At 45.2% G+C, this 26,939-nt stretch overlaps 1 long non-coding RNA gene across 1 annotated transcript in view; it reads left to right on the forward strand.

Annotated features, from left to right (window-relative positions):
• The window catches only part of LOC129702586 (uncharacterized), a 32,580-nt gene extending 6,195 nt beyond the window's left edge, over positions 1 to 26,385 (forward strand). The window contains exons 2-3 of the long non-coding RNA XR_008724406.1: positions 20,961 to 21,993; positions 23,618 to 26,385. This is a non-coding gene — a long non-coding RNA (uncharacterized LOC129702586). The remainder of the gene's footprint in view (positions 1 to 20,960; positions 21,994 to 23,617) is intronic.
• Positions 26,386 to 26,939: the final 554 nt, after the last annotated feature.

Below are 26,939 nucleotides of genomic sequence, written 5' to 3' on the forward strand. Positions count from 1 at the left end.
AACATAATTTTGGTCTATACTGTAACGGAACATTTAACTTGTCCTGTGGTTTGTCAAGGCTATTTTAGTTTGGTTTTAAAGGTCACTAGTCTAAGTGGGACCCGTTAGGTCCCAGTCACATGGGAGGCCTGGTTCCCCAAAACAATATTCCACCACTCACCCATAGCCCCCAACTGCACAGGAGTGGCTGATGTTTTAGTTTAAAATGGCAATAACTTGTAAAATATAAGATCAATGTGAATGCATCTCTCTCACCAATGACCATTTGCAGTGCAGCAATTCAAAGCAACCAACCCCCCCTCCCCCCGCCAACAACCATTTGTTGTGCAGCAGTTCAAAGCACCCCCCCCGCCAACAACCATTTGCAGTGCAGCAGTTCAAAGCAACACCCCCCCAACAACCATTTACAGTTCAAAGCAACCTCCCCACCCACATCCATTTGCAGTGCTGCAGTTCAAAGCAACCTCCCCACCAACCACCATTTGCAGTTCAAAGCAACCCCCCCCCCCCCCCCCACCAACAACCGTTTGCAGTGCAGCAGTTCAAAGCATCCACCACCAACAACCATTTGTAGTGCAGCATTTCAAAGCAACCACGTTTTCATTTTCAAACCACATTAAGGGCCATCACAATTGAGTGTACATGTGTTCAGTGTTATTCACAGCCCAGAGAGACGTGACTCTCTCGCTTCCTCCATCTTGCAGAGACTGAGTGAGGCACAACATTTCCGGGTTTTATAGTCCCTCCCCCCTCCCACCAGCAGGGGCAGCAGAGAGAATGTCAACATTTTTAAAACATTCATATTTCTTTTATTTTTCATCAATGGGAAAAATCCTCTTTTCCTGCGCAGCGGAGGGGGACTGAGTAAGATGGCCAAAAATCACAGCCATAAGTGGCAGTGTTTTTTTTCCAAAATCATGAAACAGAAAAACAGGAAGTGGTCAAGATCCTACTTTTAGTAATATAGATGGCAATAACTTGTAAAATATAACATCAATTCGAACGCATCTCTCTCTCTCCCTCTTCAGTCCCCTATCCCCCCCCCCCCCCTTGCATTATCCTCCCCCCCCATACTCCACCAACCCTCCTCTGCTTCCTCCTCTCACCCCTCCCCTCCTCCCTCTTCCCCCTCACCTCCTCCATTACTTCAGCATTCTGAAAGAGGTGGCTGTAGAGATTGTGCATTTGTCAATAGTGATCTTTCAAGACTCACTAGAGACGAGAATGTTTTCAGACGACTGGAAAATCACAAATGTAACTCTACTGTTTAAGAAGGGAGCAATTTAAAGAAAGGGAATGATAGGCTGGTTAGTCTGACTTTAGTGATTGCTAAGAGTTCATTGTTGAGGATGAGGTTTCTGGGTACTTGGAAGCACATGATCAAATAGGCTGAAGTCATCATGGTTGTGAGTGGTGATTTTGCCTGCCCACTTCCAAATTCAGAAGATAGACATAAAATGCTGCAGTAACTTAGAGGAATGGGTGACGTTTTGTGTCGCGATCCTTTTTCTTGAGTCTGAAGAAGGGTTTTGAACCAAAACATCACCCATTCCTTCTATCCCGTGATGCTGCCTGTCCCGCAGAGTTACATCAACATCAACATTTTGTGTCTATCTTCAGTGTAAACCTGCATCTGGAATTCCTTCCGACGCTTCCAAATTCATTTGCCTCTATTATCTCTTTGTCTTAAATTTCATCGTTGTAGTAATTCATTCTAGGTTCAGTCGTGTTTAGTGCAGGACTCCAGATGGTATTAGCATTGTTTACTTTTATTGGTAGTTCCTTTGTGTTGCAATTTATTAATCCTGTTCCGTTCATTAACCGCACCCTCGACGCTGCCTGACCTGACTTACTCCAGCACTCTGTCCTTTTCTCTACCAATGTTAAGGTTCATTTTCTTAAAACAGACAACTTACAATAAGTTAGGTAAAACCAATACATAGCTTTAATCATCATTTAGTTAGAGTGCTAGGAGATACAAAGTCAAGCATACAGCAAATACTTAACTCCTCCCAGGCCACCACTCTAATGAATGAAGATATACACCATCTTTTATACTGTTTTGGAAACATAGTCACGTGTTCATACAGAATTGCAGCAATGACGTCCAACATATCAATCACAGCTCTACCCATTCAAAGCATGCTTGTCACTAATACAATACTTCTCATGCTATGGTTATATCGATTACAAACTTTAGTTACAAAACCCCCAAATAACAGGAAGTTAGTCAAAGGTCTATCATCTGCAGTACCTTCTTAAACAATGTAAGGATCCTTATCAATTGCCCACAGAAGTTTATGTATACAAAAACTTCCAACGTTTCAGAAAGCTTATCCTCTCTTAAGGCTTCTCTTAAGCCAGAATCTTCTCAGCAAGTACATCCCCTCTCACCATTGTCAATATATTTTGTTTGGGCACAAAAGGAAGTAGCTTGGATGCAGTTTGAATGCTGGTCTCCAATTTCCTTATTACCCAGCCCTTCTACAGAACCCAAATTTCAATCATTCATTTACTCAGAACCCAAAACCCAAATTAATCTTTACTTAATAAAATATGTAAAAGATTCCATTATTAACTAGGATATTATCATTTCCTCCTATTATCATATGGATGATAACACTACAGTCTTTGGTAAGTACATAGTAAAGGCTTCAGGCATTTCAGTACATAAATTAATACAACAATCAACAATACAATGAATCCATAGTGAATTATCATTCCCCATATTCCTCCAAACATAATAAATGCAATCATTCTCCACTTTTATTAAAGTTATGCATCTCTTCTACAACCTCTGGAATTTCTTAATTTCTCTGGTGATATGTGCTGCTAAATCTGCAATGCTAGAGGATTCATCGAGAACGTAAGGGCAGCATTCACACCCTATAATAGCACGTCCTTCCTATCATCCTATAGGGATATACGACAAAGTGCATCCATTTCAGCCATAATGGATGAAAGGGCCTTTTACTTGTAGGTAAAGATGTCCACCATTGAATTAAATCCAGGGGATAACCATATAACCATATAACCATATAACAATTACAGCACAGAAACAGGCCATCTCGACCGTTCTAGTCCGTGCCGAACACATATTCTCCCCTAGTCCCATATACCTGCGCTCGGACCATAACCTTCCATTCCCTTCCCGTCCATATAACTATCCAATTTTATTATTTCTTTTATTTTTCATCAATGGGAAAAATCCTCTTTTCCTGCGCAGCGGAGGGGGACCAAGTAAGATGGCCAAAAATCACAGCCATAAGTGGCAGCGTTTTTTTTCAAAAATCATGAAACAGAAAAACAGGAAGTGGTCAAGATCTTACTTTTAGTAATATAGATGGCAATATCTTGTAAAATATAACATCAATTCGAACGCATCTCTCTCTCCCTCTTCAGGGTTTTGGGATATATTAATCAATTCCCATGATAGACAGGCTGTCACATACAGTGGGAAAGCAATCATCTAGAATTCCTCTGACTCTGATATACTTCACTTAGCCCTCACGGGAATGTACAATTCAGTTAGATGTTACACAGTTCTCACGTGAGGGACAACAAAGGCCAAATAACAACATCCCCTTCAGTTGTAGGTTGACCTAATCAAACTTTCCCAGTTCTTCTCATCCCCAGGTACATACCAGGTAACCATGGATATGCCCAGAATCCACATGCAAAATACGTCCCATTTATTGGACTCAGCGGCCATTAGCACTAACCTTGGTGCAGATGCTGTTCCTCAAGTCTACTCTGTTGCTTTTTCTGTCACAATAACAGGTAGTATTAACTGGGCTATGGGGCAATTCACTAATTTAAGCCATTGTATTTCCCAAACCCTGGTTTCATTTACCTTCCATCCTGTCTTAAAAGAGGCCACATACCATTCTTTAAATATGGGTCCTTGACTTTGCCATTCTGAAGGCACCCATTAGTTGCTTTTTTATTGCGAAAACACTGCAAGGCCAGAATCTCAGTAAGGTTTAAGGGGTATTATTACGAGGGGTATTCTTTCTCCACCATTATATGGGATGTGCGTACACAACCAACATACAGTTATTATTACGAAGGGCAAATTCAAAATTCATGAACAAAAGCTGATTATTTCCCCAAGTCCAGTCCATATGGGCCAATCCATATAACCATATAACCATATAACAATTACAGCACGGAAACAGGCCATCTCGACCCTTCCAGTCCGTGTCGAACACATAATCTCCCCTAGTCCCGTATACCTGCGCTCAGACCATAACCCTCCATTCCCTTCCCATCCATATAACTATTCAATTTATTTTTAAATGATAAAAACAAACCTGCCACCACCACCTTCACTGGAAGCTCATTCCACACAGCTACCACTCTCTGAGTAAAGAAGTTCCCCCTCATGTTACCCCTAAACTTCAGTCCCTTAATTCTCATGTCATGTCCCCTTGTTTGAATCTTCCCTACTCTCAGTGGGAAAAGCTTTTCCACGTCAACTCTGTCTATCCCTCTCATCATTTTAAAAACCTCTATCAAGTCCCCCCTTAACCTTCTGCGCTCCAAAGAATAAAGCCCTAATTTGTTCAACCTTTCTCTGTAACTTAGTTGCTGAAACCCAGGCAACATTCTAGTAAATCTCCTCTGTACTCTCTCTATTTTGTTGACATCCTTCCTATAATTAGGCGACCAAAATTGTACACCATACTCCAGAATTGGCCTCACCAATGCCTTGTACAATTTTAACATTACATCCCAACTTCTATACTGAATGCTCTGATTTATAAAGGCCAGCACACCAAAAGCTTTCTTTACCACCCTATCTACATCAGATTCCACTTTCAGGGAACTGTGCACAGTTATTCCCAGATCCCTCTGTTCACCCACATTCTTCAATTCCCTACCATTCCCCTACATCGGTAGTGGGGAAACTGCTAGAGTCAGTTATTAAAGATGGGATAGCAGCACATTTGGAAAGTGGTGAAATCATTGGACAAAGTCAGCATGGATTTACGAAAGGTAAATCATGTCTGACGAATCTTATAGAATTTTTCGAGGATGTAACTAGTAGCGTGGATAGGGGAGAACCAGTGGATGTGGTGTATCTGGACTTCCAGAAGGCTTTCGACAAGGTCCCACGTAAGAGATTAGTATACAAACTTAAAGCACATGGCATTGGGGGTTCAGTATTGATGTAGATAGAGAACTGGCTGGCAAACAGGAAGCAAAGAGTAGGAGTAAACGGGTCCTTTTCACAATGGCAGGCAGTGACTAGTGGGGTACCGCAAGGCTCAGTACTGGGACCCCAGCTATTTACAATATATATTAATGATCTGGATGAGGGAATTGAAGGCAATATCTCCAAGTTTGCGGATGACACTAAGCTGGGGGACAGTGTTAGGTGTGAGGAGGATGCTAGGAGACTGCAAGGTGACTTGGATAGGCTGGGTGAGTGGGCAAATGTTTGGCAGATGCAGTATAATGTGGATAAATGTGAGGTTATCCATTTTGGTGGCAAAACGGGAAAGCAGATTATTATCTAAATGGTGGCCGATTGGGAAAGGGGGAGATGCAGCGAGACTGGGTGTCATGGTACACCAGTCATTGAAGGTACGCATGCAGGTGCAGCAGGCAGTAAAGAAAGCGAATGGTATGTTGGCTTTCATAGCAAGAGGATTTGAGTATAGGAGCAGGGAGGTTCTACTGCAGTTGTATAGGGTCTTGGTGAGACCACACCTGGAGTATTGCGTGCAGTTTTTGGTCTCCAAATCTGAGGAAGGACATTATTGCCATAGAGGGAGTGCAGAGAAGGTTCACCAGACTGATTCCTGGGATGTCAGGACTGTCTTATGAAGAAAGACTGGATAGACTTGGTTTATACTCTCTAGAATTTAGGAGATTGAGAGGGGATCTTATAGAAACTTACAAAATTCTTAAGGGGTTGGACAGGCTAGATGCAGGAAGATTGTTCCCGATGTTGGGGAAGTCCAGGACAAGGGGTCACAGCTTAAGGATTAGGGGGAAATCCTTTAAAACCGAGATGAGGAGAACTTTTTTCACACAGAGAGTGGTGAATCTCTGGAACTCTCTGCCACAGAGGGTAGTTGAGGCCAGTTCATTGGCTATATTTAAGAGGGAGTTAGATGTGGCCCTTGTGGCCAAGGGGATCAGAGGGTATGGAGAGAAGGCAGGTACGGGATACTGAGTTGGATGATCAGCCATGATTATATTGAATGGCGGTGCAGGCTCGAAGGGCCGAATGGCCTACTCCACAACTAATTTCTATGTTTCTATGTTTCTATTTACCATGTACGTCCTATTTTGATTTGTCCTGCCAAGATGTAGCACCTCACACTTATCAGCATTAAACTCCATCTGCCATCTTTCAGCCCACTCTTCCAACTGGCATAAATCTCTCTGTAGACTTTGAAACTCTACTTCATTACCCGCAACCCCACCTATCTTAGTATCATCTGCATACTTACTAATCCAATTTACCACACCATCATCCAGATCATTGATGTACATGACAAACAACAGTGGACCCAACACAGATCCCTGTGGCACCCCACTCGTCACTGGCCTCCAACCTGACAAACAACCATCCACCATTACTCTCTGGCATCTCCCATTCAGCCACTGTTGAATCCATCTTTCTACTCCACCATTAATACCCAACCATTGAACCTTCTTAACCAACCTTCCATGAGGAACCTTGTCAAAGGCCTTTCTGAAGTCCATATACACAACATCCACTGCTTTACCCTCATCAATTTCCCGAGTAACATCTTCAAAAATTTCAAGAAGATTAGTTAAACATGACCTTCCAGTCACAAATCCATGTTGACTGTTCCTAATCAGACCCTGTTTATCCAGATGCTTATATATATTATCTCTAAGTATTCTTTCCATTAATTTGCCCACCACTGACGTCAAACTAACAGGTCTATAATTGCTAGGTTTACTCTTAGACCCCTTTTTAAACAATGGAACAACATACGCCAATCCTCCGGCACTATTCCCGTTTCTAATGACATTTGTAATATTTCTGCCATAGCCCCTGCTATTTCTACACTAACTTCCCTCAATGTCCTAGGGAATATCCTGTCCGGACCTGGAGACTTATCCACTTTTATATTTCTCAAAAGTGTCAGTACTTCCTCTTCTTTGATCCTCATAGTTCCCATAGCTACTCTACTTGTTGCCCTTACCTCACATAATTCAATATCCTTCTCCTTGGTGAATACCGAAGAAAAAAGAAACTGTTCAATATCTCCCCCATCTCTTTTGGCTCTGCAGATAGTTGTCCACTCTGACTCTCTAATGGACCAATTTTATCCCTCGTTATCCTTTTGCTATTAATATAGCGGTAGAAACCCTTCGGATTTACTTTTACTTTACTTGCCAAAGCAACCTCATATCTTCTTTTAGCTTTTCTAATTTCTTTCTTAAGATTCTTTTTACATTTTTTATACTCCTCAAGCACCTCATTTACTCCATGCTGCCTATAATTATTGTAGATCTCCCTCTTTTTCCGAACCAAGTGTCCAATTTCCCTTGAAAACCATGGCTCTTTATAATTTTTAAGATTTCCTTTCAACCGAACAGGGACATAAAGATTCTGTACTCTTAAAATTTCACCTTTAAATGTACTCCATTTCTCTTCCACATCATTCCCATAAAACAAACTGTCCCAATTTACTCCTTTTAAATCCTTTCGCATCTCCTCAAAGTTAGCCTTTCTCCAATCAAAAATCTCAACCCTAGGTCCAGTTTTGTCCCTCTCCATAATTATATTGAAATTAATGGTATTGTGAGCACTGGTCCCGAACTGTTCCCCAACGCATACCTCTGCCACCTGACCCATCTCATTTCCTAACAGGAGGTCCAGTACCGCCCCTTCTCTAGTAGGTACTTCTATGTATTGTTGCGAAAAACTATCCTGCACATATTTTACAAACTCCAACCCATCCAGCCCATTTACAGAATGTGTTTCCCAGTCTATGTGTGGAAAATTGAAATCTCCCACAATCACTACCTTGTGCTTACTACTAATATCTGCAATCTCCTTACATATTTGCTCTTCCAATTCTCGCTCCCCATTTGGCGGTCTATAATACACCCCTATAAGTGTTGCTACCCCTTTCCCATTTCTCAGTTCCACCCAAATAGCCTCCCTAGACAACCCCTCTAATCTATCCTGCCAAAGCACTGCTGTAATATCTTCCCTGATAAGCAATGCAACACCTCCACCTCTTGCCCCTCCAATTCTATCACACCTGAAGCAACGAAATCCTGGAATATTTAGTTTCCAATCACAGCCCTCCTGCAACCATGTTTCACTGATCGCCACAACATCATACTTCCAGGTGTCAATCCAGGCTCTAAGTTCATCCACTTTTCTTACAATGCTCCTAGCATTAAAATATATATATTTAAGAAACCCACCCTCTCTTATTCTCTGATTATTTTCTTTTTCTTCTCTCTCCCCTACATTTTGGGTCAGCGTGCTACCATTCTCTGCCCCCTGCTTCACACACTGACTGCTAGCTTTCCCAATTTGAGTCCCTCCCCCCAACCATACTAGTTTAAAGTCTCCCCAGTAGCCTTTGCAAATCTCCCCGGATATTGGTCCCCCTCGAGTTCAAGTGCAACCCGTCCTTTCTGTACAGGTCGCACCTTCCCCAAAAGAGGTCCCAATGATCCAGAAACTTGAATCCATACCCACTGCACCAGTCCCTCATCCACGCATTTATCCTCCACCTCACTCCATCCCTACTCTCACTGTCGCGTGGCACAGGCAGTAATCCTGAGATTGTTACCTTTCCAGTCCTTCTCCTTAACTCTCTACCTAACTCCCTAAATTCTTCTTTCAGGACCTCTTCTCTTTTTTTACCTATGTCGTTGGTACCTATATGCACCACAACCTCAGGCTCCTCTCCCTCCCATTTCAGGATTTCTTGGACACGTTCAGACACATCCCTGACCCTGGCACCAGGGAGGCAAACTACCATCCGGGACTCCTGTCTGCGTCCACAGAATCGCCTATCCGACCCCCTGACTATAGAGTCCCCTATTACAATTGCCCTCCCCTTCTTTTCCTTACCCTTCTGAGCAACCGGACCGGTCTTTGTGCCAGAGGCCCGGCCGCTGTCGCTGCCCCCAGGTAGGCTGTCTCCCCCACCCTTACTCAAGCATGAGTACTTATTTCCAAGGTGTACAGCCACCGGGGTACTCACCAGTCCCTGCCTCTGCCCATTGCCCTTCCTAACTGTGACCCAGTTTTCTGTCTCCCGTGGTCTTGGAGTGACCACCTCCCTGTAACTCCTTTCTATGACCTCCTCGCTCTCCCTGAGCAGACAGAGGTCATCGAGCTGCTGCTCCAGGTTCCTAACACGGTCCCTTAGGAGCCCCATCTCGACGCACCTGGCGCAGATGTGGACGTCTGGAGGGCACTCCGACTCCATGACCTCCCACATCTGACATCCAGAACAGTAAACTGCCCTGGCCTTCATTGTCCCCCTTATCCAAATACAATAAAGCCTTACAATTACAATACAAATACAATACAAGCCAATCAGCTGCTGCTGCTGGTCCTCTTCCACCAATCAGAGGCTTCCACCAGAATCAGAATCCTTCTCTGGAAGTGAGATGGAACGTTGCAGATTTGGGTAACTCACAGCTCCAGGTAAGTCCTCCTCTCACCAACGGCTCCTCGGGCCTCTGTAGAAGCAAACCCCGCGCTGTTTTTATACTCACAGCTCCAGGTAAGTCCTCCTTACACCAACGGCTCCCCGGGCCTCTGTAGAAGCAAACCCCGTGCTGTTTTTACACTCACAGCTCCAGGCAACTCCTCCTCTCACCAACGGCTCCCCGGGCCAGAATATTCCAGCTATTTTGATGGCTCAGAACAACCCCAGCTAGAGAGACAGGGTTAAAACCTTTCCAATTATAATCCCAGAATATAAAAGAGGGTCAATAGCCCCATTGTCCTATCTTGGTTCAAAAGTCAATCGGATGTATCCTCTTCACTGCAATTGATGTTGTTGGCAGCACCTGCCACAGTCCCTTTCAACACAGTCCCAATTTCTTCTGATTCCAGTACCATATCAGTACGTAGTCTGATAGTATGGACTTGTCTCCCTGTTCAACGGATAGCGGCTTCTGTGACTCTTATACCTGGGAATGCAGACCTGGCAAGGCATGGGTTAATTGCTGTGCATACGTAATTAATTCATCGCTGACGACCTGTAATTAAGTTCATAATTTCACAGCTTATCCTGTTATCAATTCGAAAGGTTTTAACCCTGTCTCTCTAGCTGGGGTTGTTCTGAACCATCAAAATAGCTGAATACCTTAACCCATTCCTGTCCAGTCTTAGTCAAAACTTCACTTAAACTATTTAATGTCCTATTCATTCCCTCCACTAATCCAAAACTCTGCAATTAGTGGAAGATATTAAATCACTCCTTAACTACTGACAAGGCAGAGTCCCCTTCATCACCTTTCCAGTGAAACCTTTACCCTGATCAATCTAAAGAGGGACCCCTTACCTAAATATTATCTCTTTGATGCCTTATCACAATTCTAGCTGTTCTATCTTAGCATTGAAACACCGTTACCCGGTAGGTAAAACAATCAATCAGTACTAATCAGTACCCTTTATTTTATGGCTAGAGGAAGGGTCCTGTGAAATGTATCTATCTACTAGACTAAGTGGGACCCGTTGGGTCCAAGCATCACATGGGAGGATTGGTTACCAATGCAATATTCCACCTTTCCACCAATTCCAATATTGCACACCAGTGGGGGGGCTGTCTGTTGCGCTAGTATGGGTGTTGCAGGACGAACGTACTGGTTTCCAGAGGGTTAGTATAGACATTGTGGGCCGAATGAATTCTTGGGCTGGCATCCAACTGTTGCAACGATTTTAAAAGCCAAGCCAAGGCAAACAATTGGGCTGCAGCCACCTGACAAACAAAATTCATTTTGTGAACACAAACCTGTTAAAAAGGCGAGGCAAACAATTGGGCTGCAGCCACCTGACAACCAAAATTCATTTTGTGTACACAAACTTTTTTAAAAGGCAAGGCAAACAATTGGGCTGCAGCCAACTGACAACCAAAATTTTATTTTGTGAACACAGATTTTTTAAAAAGGCGAGGCAAACAATTGGGCTGCAGCCACCAGACAACCAAAATTCATTTTGTGAAAACAAACTTTTAAAAAAGGTGTGGCAAACAATTGGGCTGCAGCCTCCCGACAACCAAAATTCATTTAGTGAACACAAACTTTTTAAAAAGGCGAGGCAAACAATTGGGCTGCAGCCACTTTACAGCCGCATCGAGGGATCTCAATGTGGAGTAGACGTGCGTTCTGTGTTGTACGCAGCTCAGAGAGCCGTGACCCTCTTGCTTCCTGGGTCTGGCAGAGACTGAGTGAGGCAAACAATCGGTCTGCAGCCACCTGACAACCAAAATTCATTTTGTGAACACAAACGTTTTAAAAAGGAGAAGCAAACAACTGGGCTGCAGCCACCCAACAACCAAAACGAATTTTGTGAACACAAACTTGTTAAAAAAGGCGAGGCAAACAATTGGGCTGCAGCCACCTGACAACCAAAATTCATTTTGTGAACACAAACTATTTAAAAAGGCGAGGCAAACAATTGGGCTGCAGCCACCCGCCAACCAAAATTCATTTAGTGAACACAAACGTTTTAAAAAGGCGAGGCAAACAATTGGGCTGCAGCCACTTTACAGCCGCATCGAGAGGACTCGCCGTGGAGTAGACGTGCGTTCTGTGTTATTCGCAGCTCAGAGAACCGTGACCCTCTTGCTTCCTGGGTCTGGCAGAGACTGAGGGAGGCAAACAATTGGGCTGCAGCCAACCGACAACCAAAATTCATTTTGTGAACACAAACCTTTTTTAAAAAGACGAGGCAAACAATTGGGCTGCAGCCACCTGACAATCAAAATTCATTTTGTGAACACAAACCTTTCAAAAAGGCGAGGCAAACAATTGGGCTGCAGCCACCTGACAACCACAACAGACAGAATGGATAAAATTGCCATCCTTGTAATATAAGAACGATCCTCTTCTCCCCCAAAAAACTGAATAACACAATATATATAAGAAGAACCCAATTATATATGGTACAATAAGTATTTGGAAACAAATAAAATTATCTTTAAAATTAAGAAATCTATCATTGTTAATGCCAATTGCGAATAACCCTTTATTTAAACCATCTCTTATTGATAAGACATATAAGTCTCGGAATTAGAAGGATCGGGGATATGTACGAAATGGGAAACCTACTATCATTCCAACAATCTATCTATATAATATTAAAACTCTCGCCCCATCCGACCGCCTGCCGTACGGCGCCCTTCCTGCCTTTTGTCACAATGCCCGATGCTCGCAGACGTCCAATCGCGATGCCCGACGCACGCAGACGTCCAATCGGAATGGATCCATTTGCATGTTAGGCTTCCGGCCGTGTTTCTTCCTTTGATTCTCTGCAACTCCGAAGCCGGACGCAGAATCGCCGACATCTTTTCCATTTCGGTAGAGATTTCGCTTTTCTTTCTAAGTATCCGCTCCTCATTACATTTTGTCGTGTTTAAGTACACTTTTTTAATCAAATCCTTCACCCCCCCCCCCCCCCAACAATATTTCAAAAATAAACAGGCTTCTCACCCATAGAAGCAGCCCCAGCCCCAGCCCCCTGGTGAATGTTCCATCGTGTGATGTCACAATGCCCAATGCTCACAGATGGCCAATCGGAATGGATTCATTTACATATGCCTTTGCAGGAGCCCAGCCCCTGGTGAACGTTCCATCGTGTGATGTCATAATGCCCAATGCTCAAATACATTGTTGCCATAGAGAATGCTCAGCGATTATTCAAATTATTCACTAACTATCATTCTGGTTTGCTTGTGAAGAGAAAAGTCCTGAATTGCATTTGTCTGATGCAGGAAGATTGTTCCAGATGTTGGGGAAGTCCAGGACAAGCGGGGCACAGTTTAAGGATAAAGGGGAAATCCTTTAGTACTGAGATGAGGAAAACATTTTTCACACAGATAGTGGTGAGTCTCTGGAATTCTCTGCCACAGAAGGTAGTTGTGGCCAGTTCATTGGCTATATTTAAGAGGGAGTTAGATGTGGCCCTTGTGGCTAAAGGGATCAGGGGGTGTGGAGAGAAGGCAGGTACAGGATACAGGATACTGAGCTGGATGATCAGCCATGATCATATTGAATGGTGTTGCAGGCTAGAAGGGCCGAATGGCCTATTCCTGCTCTTAATTTCTATGTTTCTCTGTTTCCCTCTCGTCACCCCTCTCCCTCTCCCTCTCCCACTCCCTCTCTCCCCCACCCCCCTTCCCTCTCTTCCCCACCCCCTTCACCTACCACTCTGGCCCTCTTCCCCCACTCCCCCTACCCCTCCCTCCCCACTCTTCCACTTTTATCCCCTTACCCCCCATGCCTCTCCCCCCCCACTCCTCTCTCTCCCCCCTCCCTTCCCCTCTCTCCCCACCCCTTCCCCTCTGTCCCTCTTCCACCATTCCCCCGTCCCTCTTCTACCACTCCCGCTACCCCTCCCTCCCTCCCCACTCTTTTCATTTCTCTCCCACTCTCTCCTCACCCCTCCCATCACTCTCTCCCCCACCCCTTCCCTCTCTATCCCACCCCCTCCCCTCTCTCCCCCCACCCCCTTCCCCTATCCCTCTGTCCCTCTTCCATCACTCCCGCTAACCCTCTCCTCCTCCCTCCCCACTCTTCCACTTCTCTCCCCCCTTCCCCTCCACTCTCCCTCCCCACTCTTACCCCTCTTTCCCCCCCCCCCCTATCCCCATCCCTCCCTCCTCCCCTCCCTTCCCATCCCCCCCCCCCCCCCCCATCTCTCTCCCCATCTCTCACCCCCTACCCCGCGCTCCTTTCCCTCCCAAATCTATCCAATTTCCTCCTCCTCTCTCCCCTCAGCTCACCCCCCCCCCGCAAACGCTGTTGGGGAAACAGACCCAACGGGTCTGCAGATTCAGATTCAGATTCAATTTTAATTGTCATTGTCAGTGTACAGTACAGAGACAACAAAATGCATTTGGTCTAGTTACAATTAAAATTTAAATTGAAAAACAACCAATATTTTAAATATCTTCAGATTTGCAATTTCATGAAAAAATATATACAAGGGTATCAAAAAATAACCTCTGAAGTATTGGAAGAAGCAATGAATATTGAAGCTGACTCACAAACATTAATATCATATTTATATAATAGTATTCTAAATATAGACCTACCAGCGACAGAGGTACTTAGAGAAGAGTGGGAACGGGAACTAATGATAAAAATCACGAAGGTTACATGGGAAAAAGACTTGATATATATTCACAAATGTTCAATTAATGTAAGACATAACCTAAATCAATTTAAAATTGTACATAGATTATATTATTCAAAAACAAGATTGAACAAATTTTATCCAAATATATCCACCACTTGTGATAAATGTCTAGCCTAAAAGGCAACTATAACACACTCCTTAGTTTCCTTCATAAAACTTTATAGATTTTGGAATGATATTTTTGAAATATTTACAAAATTATTCAAGACAAGAATGGAACCTAATACTGAAATGATTATATTTGGCGTAATGGAAGATGGGAATAAATTGAACACATCTCAAAATCTATTCTTTAACTATGGTTTAATAATAGCAAAAAAATTAATACTTAAATTTTGGAAGGGTACATCAATACCAACACTTAAAATGTGGATTGCAAGTGTGTTGGACACCGCTCATCTTGAGGAAATGCGATTCCTCCTAATGGATAAATCAGACCAATTCATAACGAGTTGGTCTCCATTCGTCGTTTTTTTGGAATCATATGGTGCAACACAATTATAAAAAATAACTGTTTCAGGACTGGACGAGGGTTGGTCAAGATTATAAATAATGATCTCCTTTTTTTATTTTATTTTATTTTTTCTATTTTCTCTTTCTCAACTTTCTTCATTTACTCGTTTTCTTTCTTCACACACTATATATTTCACATCTTTCTATCCTTTACTATCTAACTTCTTTTTCTTATTTTAATCTTTTTTCAATGTAACAAAAATAAAGTTGTACATAAAATGTATTATGAATATATATATATATTAGGCACTTTGGTGCCATATGATTGTACTTACTTCTAATAAAATAAAACATAAAGAAAAATAAAAAAGGCGAGGCAAAAACTGGGCTGCAGCCACCTGACAACCAAAATTCATTTTGTGAACACAAACTTTTTTAAATGGCGAGGCAAACAATTGGGCTGCAGCCACCCGACAACCAAAATTCATTTTGTGAACACAAACTTTTTAAAAAGGCGAGACAGACAATTGGGCTACAGCCGCATCGAGGGACTCACCATGGAGTAGACGTACGTTCTGTGTTATTCGCAGCTCAGAGAGTTGTGACCCTCTTGCTTCCTGGGTCTGGCAGAGACTGAGTGAGGCACTACACTTCCAGGTTTTATAGTCCCTCCCCGTGCCGTCAGCGGGGGCAGCAGAGAGAATGGGGGATTTTTTTAAAACATTAATATCTCTGATTTTTCATCAATGAGAAAAGTCCTCTGGTCCTGGAAAGCGGAGGGGGGCTCTGTGGGAGGTGGCCAAAAATCACGGCCGTGGGTGGCGGCGTTCGCTCGGAAATTGCAGCACAGTGGGCCAAAAGCGGTCAAGATCAGACTTTTAGTAATATAGATGTTATCTGCAGGCTACACTCATTTTCCATTTGGCACTGCAATTATCTCAAACTGCCCCTAACTTCCCTGTTTCCAAGTCACACTATACAATGGGGATAGTGTATGTTATAATCCCCCTCAGTGTGTTGGGCTCTAAGATTTCCACTGCCCATGTTACGTATTTGTGTACTGCAGCCAAGCTAACACTGGACTTTGCCTTGTGGAACAGCAAGGAACTGTTCTCATTCTGTCTTCATAGTCTGTTACTACCACTGAAGTACACTTCTTTAATAACCACAGCACAAATTGTAGAGTTTAGTCAAATATGTGAATGCCAGTGCTGGGAAGGGGGTCAGGGATAGTTGTTATATTTTTTCTTCAATTGTCCAAATATATTTCTCCTCCCCAATCTACTCTATCTCTCAACATTTACTCCCCATAATGATTTATCTCAAACTACGATCTGATGTAATCAACTAACACAAATTGCAGGCTTCCTTCCACACATTTAAGACAGGAAACAGGAAACCTGGCTCCTCACTTGCATTCTAAGAGACAACATTTTTTTTCTTTTCACCACATTAGAAAGAACATTATTTAAGATATTCTTAATGTACTTTGTACATTCATGTACTCTTGTACTTTTCATGATTTACAGGCACTTTGCCCCTGCCTATCTTCAACCAAATAATCAATGTTTTTTAAACCAGCACGTTAGCTTCATTATTCAACTACAAGGACACCCAGATCTATTCTTCCTCCTTAAATGAAAAAAATAAATATTCCTATATTATTAGATTAGATTAAATTAGATTTTATTGACATTGCACTTTTCAGTGCAACAAAATGGTTTAGCCTGCAGTCATAACATACAATAAATACCAAAAACACTTACAAAAAGTTCCAAAGTCCTTGTCTCTTCCCTTCTTACTCCCCCTCTGCGCTGAGGTGATGACTCCGATGTTGTTACCCCGCCGGGTGATGGTAAGTAAGTCAGTCCCGCGGCTGAATCCTAGCTCCGCGAACGGGCCGGTTCAAACTCCACAGCCCGGGGCGGTCAAAGCTGCCGCCCTCCAGTCCAGCGGACGAAGCTGTTGTGGTCGGAGCTCCGGTATGCTCCGGTATGCTCCAACTGCCAAATTCTATCTCAGTCAAACTGACCTCTGCAATTTCATGTCATCACCACTTACTAACCAATTTGACTATAAAAGTCTTGCTCCTTTTTTAAAATCCAAATTAATAACATGGATGATCAATAACTGATATGCTTGCACTTGCTCTTTTGGCACAAGTGGCTTTCTGGAAACGTGAAACCAGTCCCTTTAAGAATAAGGGGTTGGCCATTTAGGACTGAGATATTGTCTCCTTTTTTGACTCAATTCAAAAGATTAAAAAATAGGAAGAAAACACTTAATATACCAATAAGAAACCAAACAGCCTACATTTTTTAATCTCTCTATTGAAAGTTAAGAGAAAATAAAGAATTAACTTAATTTCCATAGATTGCTAACACATTTGCAAAGAACAGAGGAATTAAAAATAACCTTGTGTGGCTCCACCTCCACACAACTACTGACTTCTTAAAGCGACACACACTACATAAACACCACCTATTTTATCTGAAGTGTAGGATTAAATCAGCATTCATCCAACGGTTCCACAAACACGTAACAATCTTCAAACTTACTTATTTTTACACCTTTTTTCCTGTGACATTTGCTCACGTTGCCACACATACAATATGCTACATCTCACAGATATTCACACTTTAAACAATAAAATGATCACTCAAAAGTAAAACACAGTAATACACGCCTCAAGGAAATCATTCTAACTCATAAAACGTTGATACACCCAAATACGTTCATAAGCTTGCCCCCCCCCCCCTCACCCATTTGACACATTTACTAAATTAGCATGGAATTTTCACAAAGGAAAATGGGCATCACAATTAGGTTTTTAAATTGTACGGTGTATCTCTACTGTATTTCCTTCTTACGGGCATGCGTAAAGGAGTGCATATAAAATAAAATAAAATAAGACAGAAAAACATCAATTACACAAATTTGTCCAAAAGGGATGTGATCCAGAGTCCCGTAGTGGAATCAATGGCATTGCCCTTTCGTTTCAAGTTCAAGTGAGTTTATTGTCATGTGGCCCTGATAGGACAATGAAATTCTTACATGGCTTCAGCACACAGAACAGAGTTGGCACAAGTTATTTTCACTATTCAAAGGCGTCCCTTTGCAATTTCTAAACGTTCCCTTGTCTGACAAGTCCGTTCTGTTTACTAGAATCTTTAATTATTTTTGGACCAGAACTTACAAGCTGCCATGTGGGCAGTACTATTAGCTCTGGCATTCCCCTGGGAGACTTTAGCATGGCCACTCATATGAGTATTGCACTTAATAATGGCAAGGTGGACTGGGAAGGCTGAGGCTAGTGTAATTATCAGCGTTGTCTTTAAGTTGTGAAAGTCTTCTTGTTGGAAAGTGAGTTAAAATGAATAAGTATTAACCAAGCCCACAAATAGGTCAATGCTGATCTTCACATGCAATATTACAAAGGTGTCCTGTGAGTCCAATCTTGTGCTGTCTACTGTTTCCTGTGTATAGCATTTAATTGCAAAAATTCCATTTTGTTTATGTTATCACTCTGGGCTCTTTCCTGTGAACTATTTTGTTTCATTGAACATAATTTTGGTCTATAGTGTAATGGAACATTTAACTTAACCTGTGGTTTGTCACGGCTATTTTAGTTTGATTTTAAAGGTCACTAGACTAAGTGGGACCGCACGGGAGGCCTGGTTCCCCAACGCAACCCGTTCCCCAACGCAATATTCCACCACTCACCTATAGCCCCCAACTGCACAGGAGGCAATAACTTGTAAAATATAAGATCAATGCGAACGCTTCTCTCTCTCACTCTTCAGTCCCCTATTCCCCTCCTGCATTATCCTCCCTCCCCCCACCCTCCACCAACCCTCCTCTGCTTCCTCCTCTCACCCCCTTCCTCCCCTCCTCACTCTTCCCCCTCCCCGCCTCCATTACTTCAGCATCCCTCTTCCTACCCCTATCCTCCTTCAATTCTCCCTCATCCCCGAGCACTCCCTCCCCCTCCTGTTTCTCTCTCTCTCTCTCTCCCTCTCTCTCTCTCTCTCTCTCTCTCTCTCTCTCTCTGTCTCACCCCCTCTCTGTATGCATCCCCTTTATCTCTCTCTCCCCTCTCTGTCTCTCTCCTGTCCCTCTCTTTCCCCCTCCCTGTCTCTGTCTCTTTCCCTCTCTCTGCCTCTCTCCCCCTCTCTATCTCTCCCACTATCCGTCTCTCACTCTCCGTCTCTCTCTCACTCTCTCTCTCTCTCTCTCTGTCTCCGTCTCTCTCTCTGTCTCTCTCTCTCTCTGTCTCTCGCCCGCGGGTCCCTGGAGGGAGACCGCTTTTCAGGGCTCTCGCAACGGCGACTTCCCCCGCCCGAGTTGCGGGGTTGAAGAGCTCCTGGAGCGGGGCCTACATCACCGCCCCGCGCGGCTTGGAATGGCCGCGGGACTCTGCGAGCGCACGCCGGGGGCTCTAACACCAAGACCCGGTGTGCGACCTCGCACCGGCCGGCGTGGCTTTAATGGCCGCGGGACAATCGCCATCGCCAGCAGGGGGCTTTGACTTTGACTCTGGCATCGGGGGGGGGGGGGAGAGTGCAGTGGAGAGATAAGTTTATTTGGCCTTCCATCACAGCAATGTGATGGATGTTTATGTAAATTATGTTGTGTCTTGGGTCTATGTGTTTGTAATGTATGGCTGCAGAAACGGCATTTTGTTTGGACCTCAAGGGGTCCAAATGACAATTAAATGCATCTTGTATCTTGTATCACAGGAGAATGGTGAGTAAGGTGGCAAACATCGTAGCGCTATCATGTACCATTTTTGCGCAAATAGAAAAACCACCCAAACCAGAAGATACCAAGATCAGAGTGTTAGTTATATACTAGACTGAGCGGGACGCATTGGGTCCCATTCTCACATGGGAGGGCTGGTCCCCCATTGCTATATTCCACCTCTTCACCAATTACAATATTCCACCACTCGCGCATAGACCCCAACTGCTGACGGGTTCCCGTTGTGATCCCCCTGATCCCCCCTGCGACTCTCACCCCCCTGCACTCCACCTCTTGCCCTTCCCAACCCCCCCCCCCCCCCCCGCCACGCACTCACTCTATTTTCCCCCTCAAATCCCCATCCACTCTCAGCGGCTCTCCGGCGGCGCTGCCATTCCCTGCCATTGGGTTCCCATTGTGATGTAGAACATGTAGTTATTACTGAGCAGGTGCAGCTGACGGGCATGGCAAGTGGTAAAGGGATTTATTAAGATTTAAGGGTGGAGGGGGTGTGTGTGATAGAGGGGAGTGTGGGGGAGGGGACTGTGGGGGAGGGAAGGGTGTAGGTGAGGGGGGATGTAAGGGATGGGGGTGTGTAAGGGAGTGGGGATGTAGGGGAGGGGGGTGTAAGGGAGGGGGCGATGTAGGGGAGGGGTTTGTAGGGGAGGGGAGGGGGGTGCACGGGAAGAGGAAGTGCAGGCGAGGGGAGTTGCAAGGGGGGGGAGTAGGAGGAGAGGGCGGGTGTAGGAGAGGGGGGTGAAGTGGATGGGGTAGTGGGAGAGGATCAGGGGGTGGTGTGGGGGGGCAGGAGGTTATCTGGGGGGAGCGGATGGTGTGGGGGAGTGGGTGGAGAAGGTGGTGTGTGGGGGGGAGGCGGGTGTGAGGCGGCATTACACAGTGGTGCAGCGGTAGAGTTGCGGACCGGGGTTCGATCCCGTCTACAGGTGCTGTCTGTACGGAGTTGACACGTTCTCCCTGTGAGCTGCGTGGGTTTTCTCCGGGTGCCGTGGTTTCCCAAAGACATGTGAGGTTAATGCTTCGGTGGCGTGTGCGGATTTGCGGGGTGATCCGGGTGGGGTGCCGAGCCCGTTTCCTCCCACTAAACCAAAGACATGCCGGTTTGTCCCTGTTCTGAGTTACTGTGGAGTTACTGAGACAAAAAGGTCCATTGTTAGTGCCGGGTGAACCCCTCCCCGCCTTTAGCACGAAAACAGCAACACACAGAGCTGGATACACACCCCCACTGTACAGAGACACTGATACATGAGCATGGAAACAGGCCCTTCGGCCCAACTTGCCAACACCCACTAACCTGGCGGTTAGGGTCGATACCTTTTGGCTGAAGATTGCCGCATGTTTCTTTTCTTGTCCATTTCAGGGAGACGAACCTGCATCATTCACCGATCGAAGAAGCGACCGTCTGCAGCTGTAAAGGGATTGCAGCATTGGTGATGGGACGATGGGTCTTGTTTGGAGCTCCTCCCTGACACAGAACCTCACTGGACCGGCCACAACCCCCGGCGCTAGATGAGATGTACCGAGACTCCTTTCAGCAAACACAATAATCGATTCCAACACCAGCGGCGATATCTGCAGATTTATTCTTCAGAGATTACCACACCGGGATTCCGCATCAATTCCGCGAAAACACATTTTTACTTTCGGTCTTAATGTGCGGAAACAATGAACAGTCATGCACGTAGTACGAGACCACAAACGAGAGCTGTACACACCAAATGCAGCAAGCTGGCATGCAAATATAGGTTTTTGACACTTTAAGTAACACTTGCTATGCTATGCCTCTCTCTCCACACCCCACCCCACCCCCAGTTTTCTGACTAGTGCCACTATTCTGAGTGTCACCGAGTTGAGGAAATCCCATTTCACCCAGAGAGCTGTGAATCTGTGGAATTCTCTGCCACAGAAAGCATTGGAGGCCAATTCACTGGATGTTTTCCAGAGAGAGTTAGAAGAAGGCTCTCGACCTGAAACATCACCCATTCCTTCCCTCCAGAGATACTGCTTGTCCAACTGAGTTACTGCAGCTTTTTGTGTCTAACTTCTGAGAGTTAGATTTAGCTCTTTGGGCTAACGCAATCAAGGGATATGGGGAGAAAGCAGGATCGGGATACTGATTTTGGATGATCAGCCATGATCATATTGAATGGTGGTGCTGTCTCAAAGGGCCGACAGCTATTGTTCTGCAGCTATTTTCTAGGTTTCTATATCCTTTTGATTAATTTGTGTGGGAAGGAACTGCGGAAGCTGGTAAACACTGAAAATGGACACAAAATGCTGGAGTAACTCAGCGGGACAGGGAGCATCTCTGGAGAGAAGGAATGGGTGGTGTTTCAGGTCGAGACCCTTCTTCAGACTGAGTCAGGAGGGAGGAAGACACAGAGATAAGGAAGGTAAGGTGTAAAAAATAAAGATCAAGTCAGGAATACAATACAATACGGTTTTATTCGTCACAGTGAAATGAATTTGCCAGCAGCGGTACTGTAGTGCATGGGTCTCAAAAGGAAGCACAAAGTCCAGTGCTTTGAGAGGCACCTTTTATTATGTTCCTCCCAGTTGTAGGGAAGACCAAACAAGAGAAAGATGGCACCCAAACCCCTGCCTTTAAACCCTCTGGCTAAGGGCCGCCTCTGGACTGAACCACTCCCGTGCCGAGGGGTTCGACAGTATGATGGCACGGCCCTTGGGAGCCGCCACAGGACCCCCCCCCCCCAAAACCAGAGGCACAAAACGCACCGGCGGGCGCACGACCCGGCCGGCCCGCGTGCGGATGTCAGTCGATTGTGGGGCTTGCGGAGGCATAGGTGGAGGGACAGGTCGAGGGACCGGCGGGAGGACAGGTGGAGTGACAGGTGGAGGGAGTCGTGAGGGGGGGGCGCCCTCGAGGCCGAGGTTGGGCAACCAGCACCGGCTGGTCAATGTCCAGGTGCGCCGGCTTTAAACGGTCAATCGACACGGCCTCCGGCCGGTCCCCCATGTCCAGGACAAAAGTCGACTGCCCGTGTTCCAGCACCCGGATCGGGCCCTCGTACGGCCTCTGGAGTGGCGTCCGGTGTGTATCACGGCGCAGGAAGACGTATGGGCATAGTTTCTGAAATTTATGTTGAGGTTGGAGTCAGAGTTGGAACTTTTTTACCCACTCTGACTCCAGCAACACCAAAATTGCTCCGACTCGGATACCGACTCGACGACTCCGACTCTACAATCCTGCCTGCCCGTCAGCCGCTTTACAATAACGTCACAATGGGATCCCGAATATCATTTACATTAAAAGTCGCTATTTTCACAAAAACTCAGTTTGAATCAAATTTTCATTAACAGTTAACATGTTTAGGTTATTTTAAAGAAAAAACACAATTTTCATTGAGTATTTCATTTTTTATAAAAAAATATCGCGATTTTCGTTGTGGGGGTGGTGGGATGGGGGGAGGTTTCATTTAAAAAACTGTGATTTTCATTGTGGGATAGGGCATGGTGAGGAGTGGGGGAGCAGAGGGATAGAGGGAGAGGAGAAGGGTAGGGAGGGAGAGAGAGGGGAAAGTGGAGGAGATGAGGAGAGAGAGTAGGGATGGAGGGGGGATCTAGGGAGAGGAGGGCAGTGGGGAGATGAGGAGGGAGGGTGGGGTTGGGATAGGGGGGAGGTGAGGATTGGGGGAGCAGGGGGATAGAGGGAGAGGAGGGGGTTATGGAGGGAATGAGGGGAGTGACTGAGGGTAGGAGAAAGTAGAGGTGAGAGAGGGAGTGTGGGAGGGGAGGGGAAAAAAGAGAAAGGGTGTAGAGGAGGGGATGGAGTGTTGGGGGATGAGGGGCAATGGAGGAGGGAGGATAGGGTTAGGAAGAGGGATGGCAAGGTAATAGAAAAGGGTAGGGGGAAGAGTGAGGAGGGGAGGGAGGGGGTGAGGGGAGGAAGCAGAGGAGGGTTGGTGGAGGGTGGGGAGTGGGAGGATAATGGAGGAGGGGAATAGGGGACTGAAGAGGGAGAGTGAAATGCGTTCACATTGATCTCATATTTTACAGGTTATTGCCATTTTGAACTTTAAAAACGTCGCAGCCACGCTACCACTTGCCGGCCGCGCCTGCGCAGTTGGGGAAGGGTTGCTTGACTCGCGTCACAACGGGGATTTCAGGCGTCACAATGGGAACCCTTCAGCTGCATTGCGCAGTTTGGTGGAATAATGCCTTGGGGGAACAGGGCCCAACGGATCCCACTTGGTCTAGTGTGAAATAAATCTATTGCCATTGAAACACTAAATTTGTCTGTTTTCAGCAAATCGCATTCATTTCCATTTATCTTGCAGTAGCATTGCAGGACGAGGTGCTATAATCTAATACATGACAGTAAAGGGTGCAACCGCATCAAATACATCAGGAAACTTTGTTTACAACACCAACTACATTTCAGTTAATTGCCATTGTATGAATAATATCGACTGCTTTGGAAACACTGAATTAGCTTTTTTTGCAGCAAGCAGTATTCATTCCCATTCGTCTTGAAATAACCTTTCAAGGCAAGGCGCTACAATTAGGTAAACACTTCCAATCGATGCAGCATTGTGAAATACATCAGAAAAGTTAGATTGCAACGTGTATTACTAACTCGTTTTTAGTTAGTTGCAGTTGTGTGAAATATAATCCTTGAAACACTAAATTAGACTGTTTGCAACAATTGATTTGATTTCCATTCATCTTGCAGTAAGGTATCAGGGCAAGGTGCTACAATTGGATAAATGACTCCAATCGATATTAAGTGTCATGAAATACTTCAGAACAGGGCCTATGAGAGGGGGGTGCATCGTACCCGGGTCCAAAAGGGGGGCTGGGAGCTAAAGGAGGGGGGCCAGGAATTTCCTGAAATCTCAGAAAATGTTTGCATATATTTTGTGAAGACTAGCATTCACATTTTGTGTGAGCCTACATAGTTTTATATGTCGTAATTCGTAGAAATTGTTATCCATATAGCGGGGAATGTTAATTAGCGGGTTAATTAGAGGTTGAGGTAACCTGATTGGCGTTCCACCCGGGAAGATGATGAGAGTGATCAGCAGCAGCGGTTTCATTGGTTCGGGCCTGGGTTGGGGTGTGTGTGGGTGTATTCTTAAGCTAGCACAATCATTTGGAAACAGGTTCAGACTTGGTGACCTTTTTCCAAATGTTTCTGTTAGCTTAAGAATACTATTACCAATTCCAGCAACAGTAGCTTCTGCAGAGAGGTCATTTAGCAAACTCAAGCTAACTAAGAACGATTTAAGGTCTACAATGTCTCAGGAACGTCTTGTGGATTTGGCCAGGCTAAGTATTGAATTGCACATTGCCAGAACCATAAATGTTCACCAGGAAAACGCTATATTTAAAGTAAATACTAAGCCTATCTACCTTCTTTTACTTTTTACTAATAAGTATGTCTTCTGATGATCTGATCTGCATTTAAATATAAAAGGATGTTTCAAAGTGAATTATTTCTCATCTGTATTGCAGCATAAACAAAGATGTTCAAATCAAATGTGCTTTCTCCTCTCTGATCCTTTTATTTTATTTATTTTTATTTATATTTATCATGGGCGGAACATAGGAGCATAAGGCCCCAAATCAACAGAGAGCTCCATTCCACTCCTCATCTTCCATACCTCTTTTTTGCCTAAAAGCCCTGTCCCACGGTACAAGTTCATTCCAAGAGCTCTCCCGAGTTTGCCCTGATTCGAACTCGGAGATTTACGGTAATGGCCACTCGTCGGTACTTGGGGCTCTCGTGGACGGAACGAGGAGGATGAGGATGTTGAGGGAAACAGTGTCAGCAGAGGTGAGGAGGTCGTTGAGGACTTTGAGGAGAGCAATTTCTGTGCTATGGAGGGGGCGAAAGCCAGATAGGAGGGGTTCAAGTAGGTTATACGCAAGGAGGTGCGAATGAAGTTGCGACGCAACGATACCTGCAGGGTTTTTGAAAGAAAGGGGAGGTTTGAGATTGGGCGGTAGTTAATGAGAGAGGAGGGATCAAGACCAGGTTTCTTTAAGATTGGCGTAACAGCAGCAGTTTTGAAAGCGGAGGGGACAATTCCTTGGGACAATGAGGAGTTGAAGAGATTAGTGAGGTAGGGGCAGAGAACGGGGAGGCAGGACTTCAACAGGGGAGTGGGGAGAGGGTCGAGGGAGCAGGTAGTGGGTTTGGAAGAGCTGATGAGTTTGGAGATTTCAGTAGGGGTGACCAGGTCAAACTGGGAGAGGAAGCAGTGTGGAGGAGGGGTAAGGAGGTCAGTGGAGATGTTGAAAGGAGGGGCCTTGGTAGGTGGTGGAGTAGATGTTGGGGAGTCGGGTACAAGGGATAAAGATTGATAGATGGTGCTGATTTTATCAGCGAAAAAGTGTAGGAATGAGTTGCAGAGATCCGGAGTATAGGTAGGGAGAGTGTTGGCTCGAGGTTTGAGGAGGTTGCCCACTGTGGAGAAGAGGGTTCTGTGGTTTAGGCAGGGATCGGTGAATATTAGATTAGATTAGATTAGATTAGATTAGATTAGATTTGTTTATTGTCATTCAGACCATTCGGTCTGAACGAAATTCTGTTTCCCTGCAGTCATACATATAATTTAAAAAAAAATGACAAAACACATAGTCAACACAAATTTAACATCCACCACAGTGAGTTCACCAAACACCTCCTCACTGTGGTGGAAGGCAAAATCTTAAAGTCTCTGGCTCTTGCCTCTTTGTTCTCCCTCTGCGCCGAGGCGACGGTTCGAACTCCGCGGGTGGTCGCTGCCTCGCCACAGCTCAGAGGCCGAGTCAGGTCTCCGCTGCCGCTACCTCCGCCACAGCTCAGAGGCCGAGTCAGGTCTCCGCTGCTGCTGCCGCTGCCGCTGCTGCCGCCGCTGCCGCCACAGCCTCAGGGCTGAGCCAGGTCTCCGCTGCTGCTGCCGCCGCCACAGCTCCGCTGCCGCCAGCCCCGCCACTAGGCCTCGGCGCAGATGGAGACGGGGGACACGACCGAAGAAAAAGTCGCATCCCCCGAAGGAAAAGGCCAAAGCATGTTTCTCCCACCCCACCCACACACATACACAACTTAATAAAACAAAATTAACTAAAACATGACAAGGAACAAAAACGAAAGAAAAAAACAGACGGACTGCAGGTGGGCCGCAGCTGTTAAGCCAGCGCCGCCATCTTGCCAATATGGAGGAGAGGTAGGCATATTTTGCAGCAATGAGGGCATCTGTGTAGTCAGTGAGGTGGAGTTTGTAAGCTTCATGGTGGACTGTGAGAGATGATTTCTTTGTAAGTCGTTCAAGTCGGCGACCAGTCTGTTTCAGTTTACGAAGTGCAGGTGCTTACCAGGGTGAAGATGTGTTAA

The sequence above is a fragment of the Leucoraja erinacea genome, chromosome 13 (assembly GCF_028641065.1).
Source record: "Leucoraja erinacea ecotype New England chromosome 13, Leri_hhj_1, whole genome shotgun sequence".
Taxonomy (NCBI): Eukaryota; Metazoa; Chordata; class Chondrichthyes; order Rajiformes; family Rajidae; genus Leucoraja; species Leucoraja erinaceus.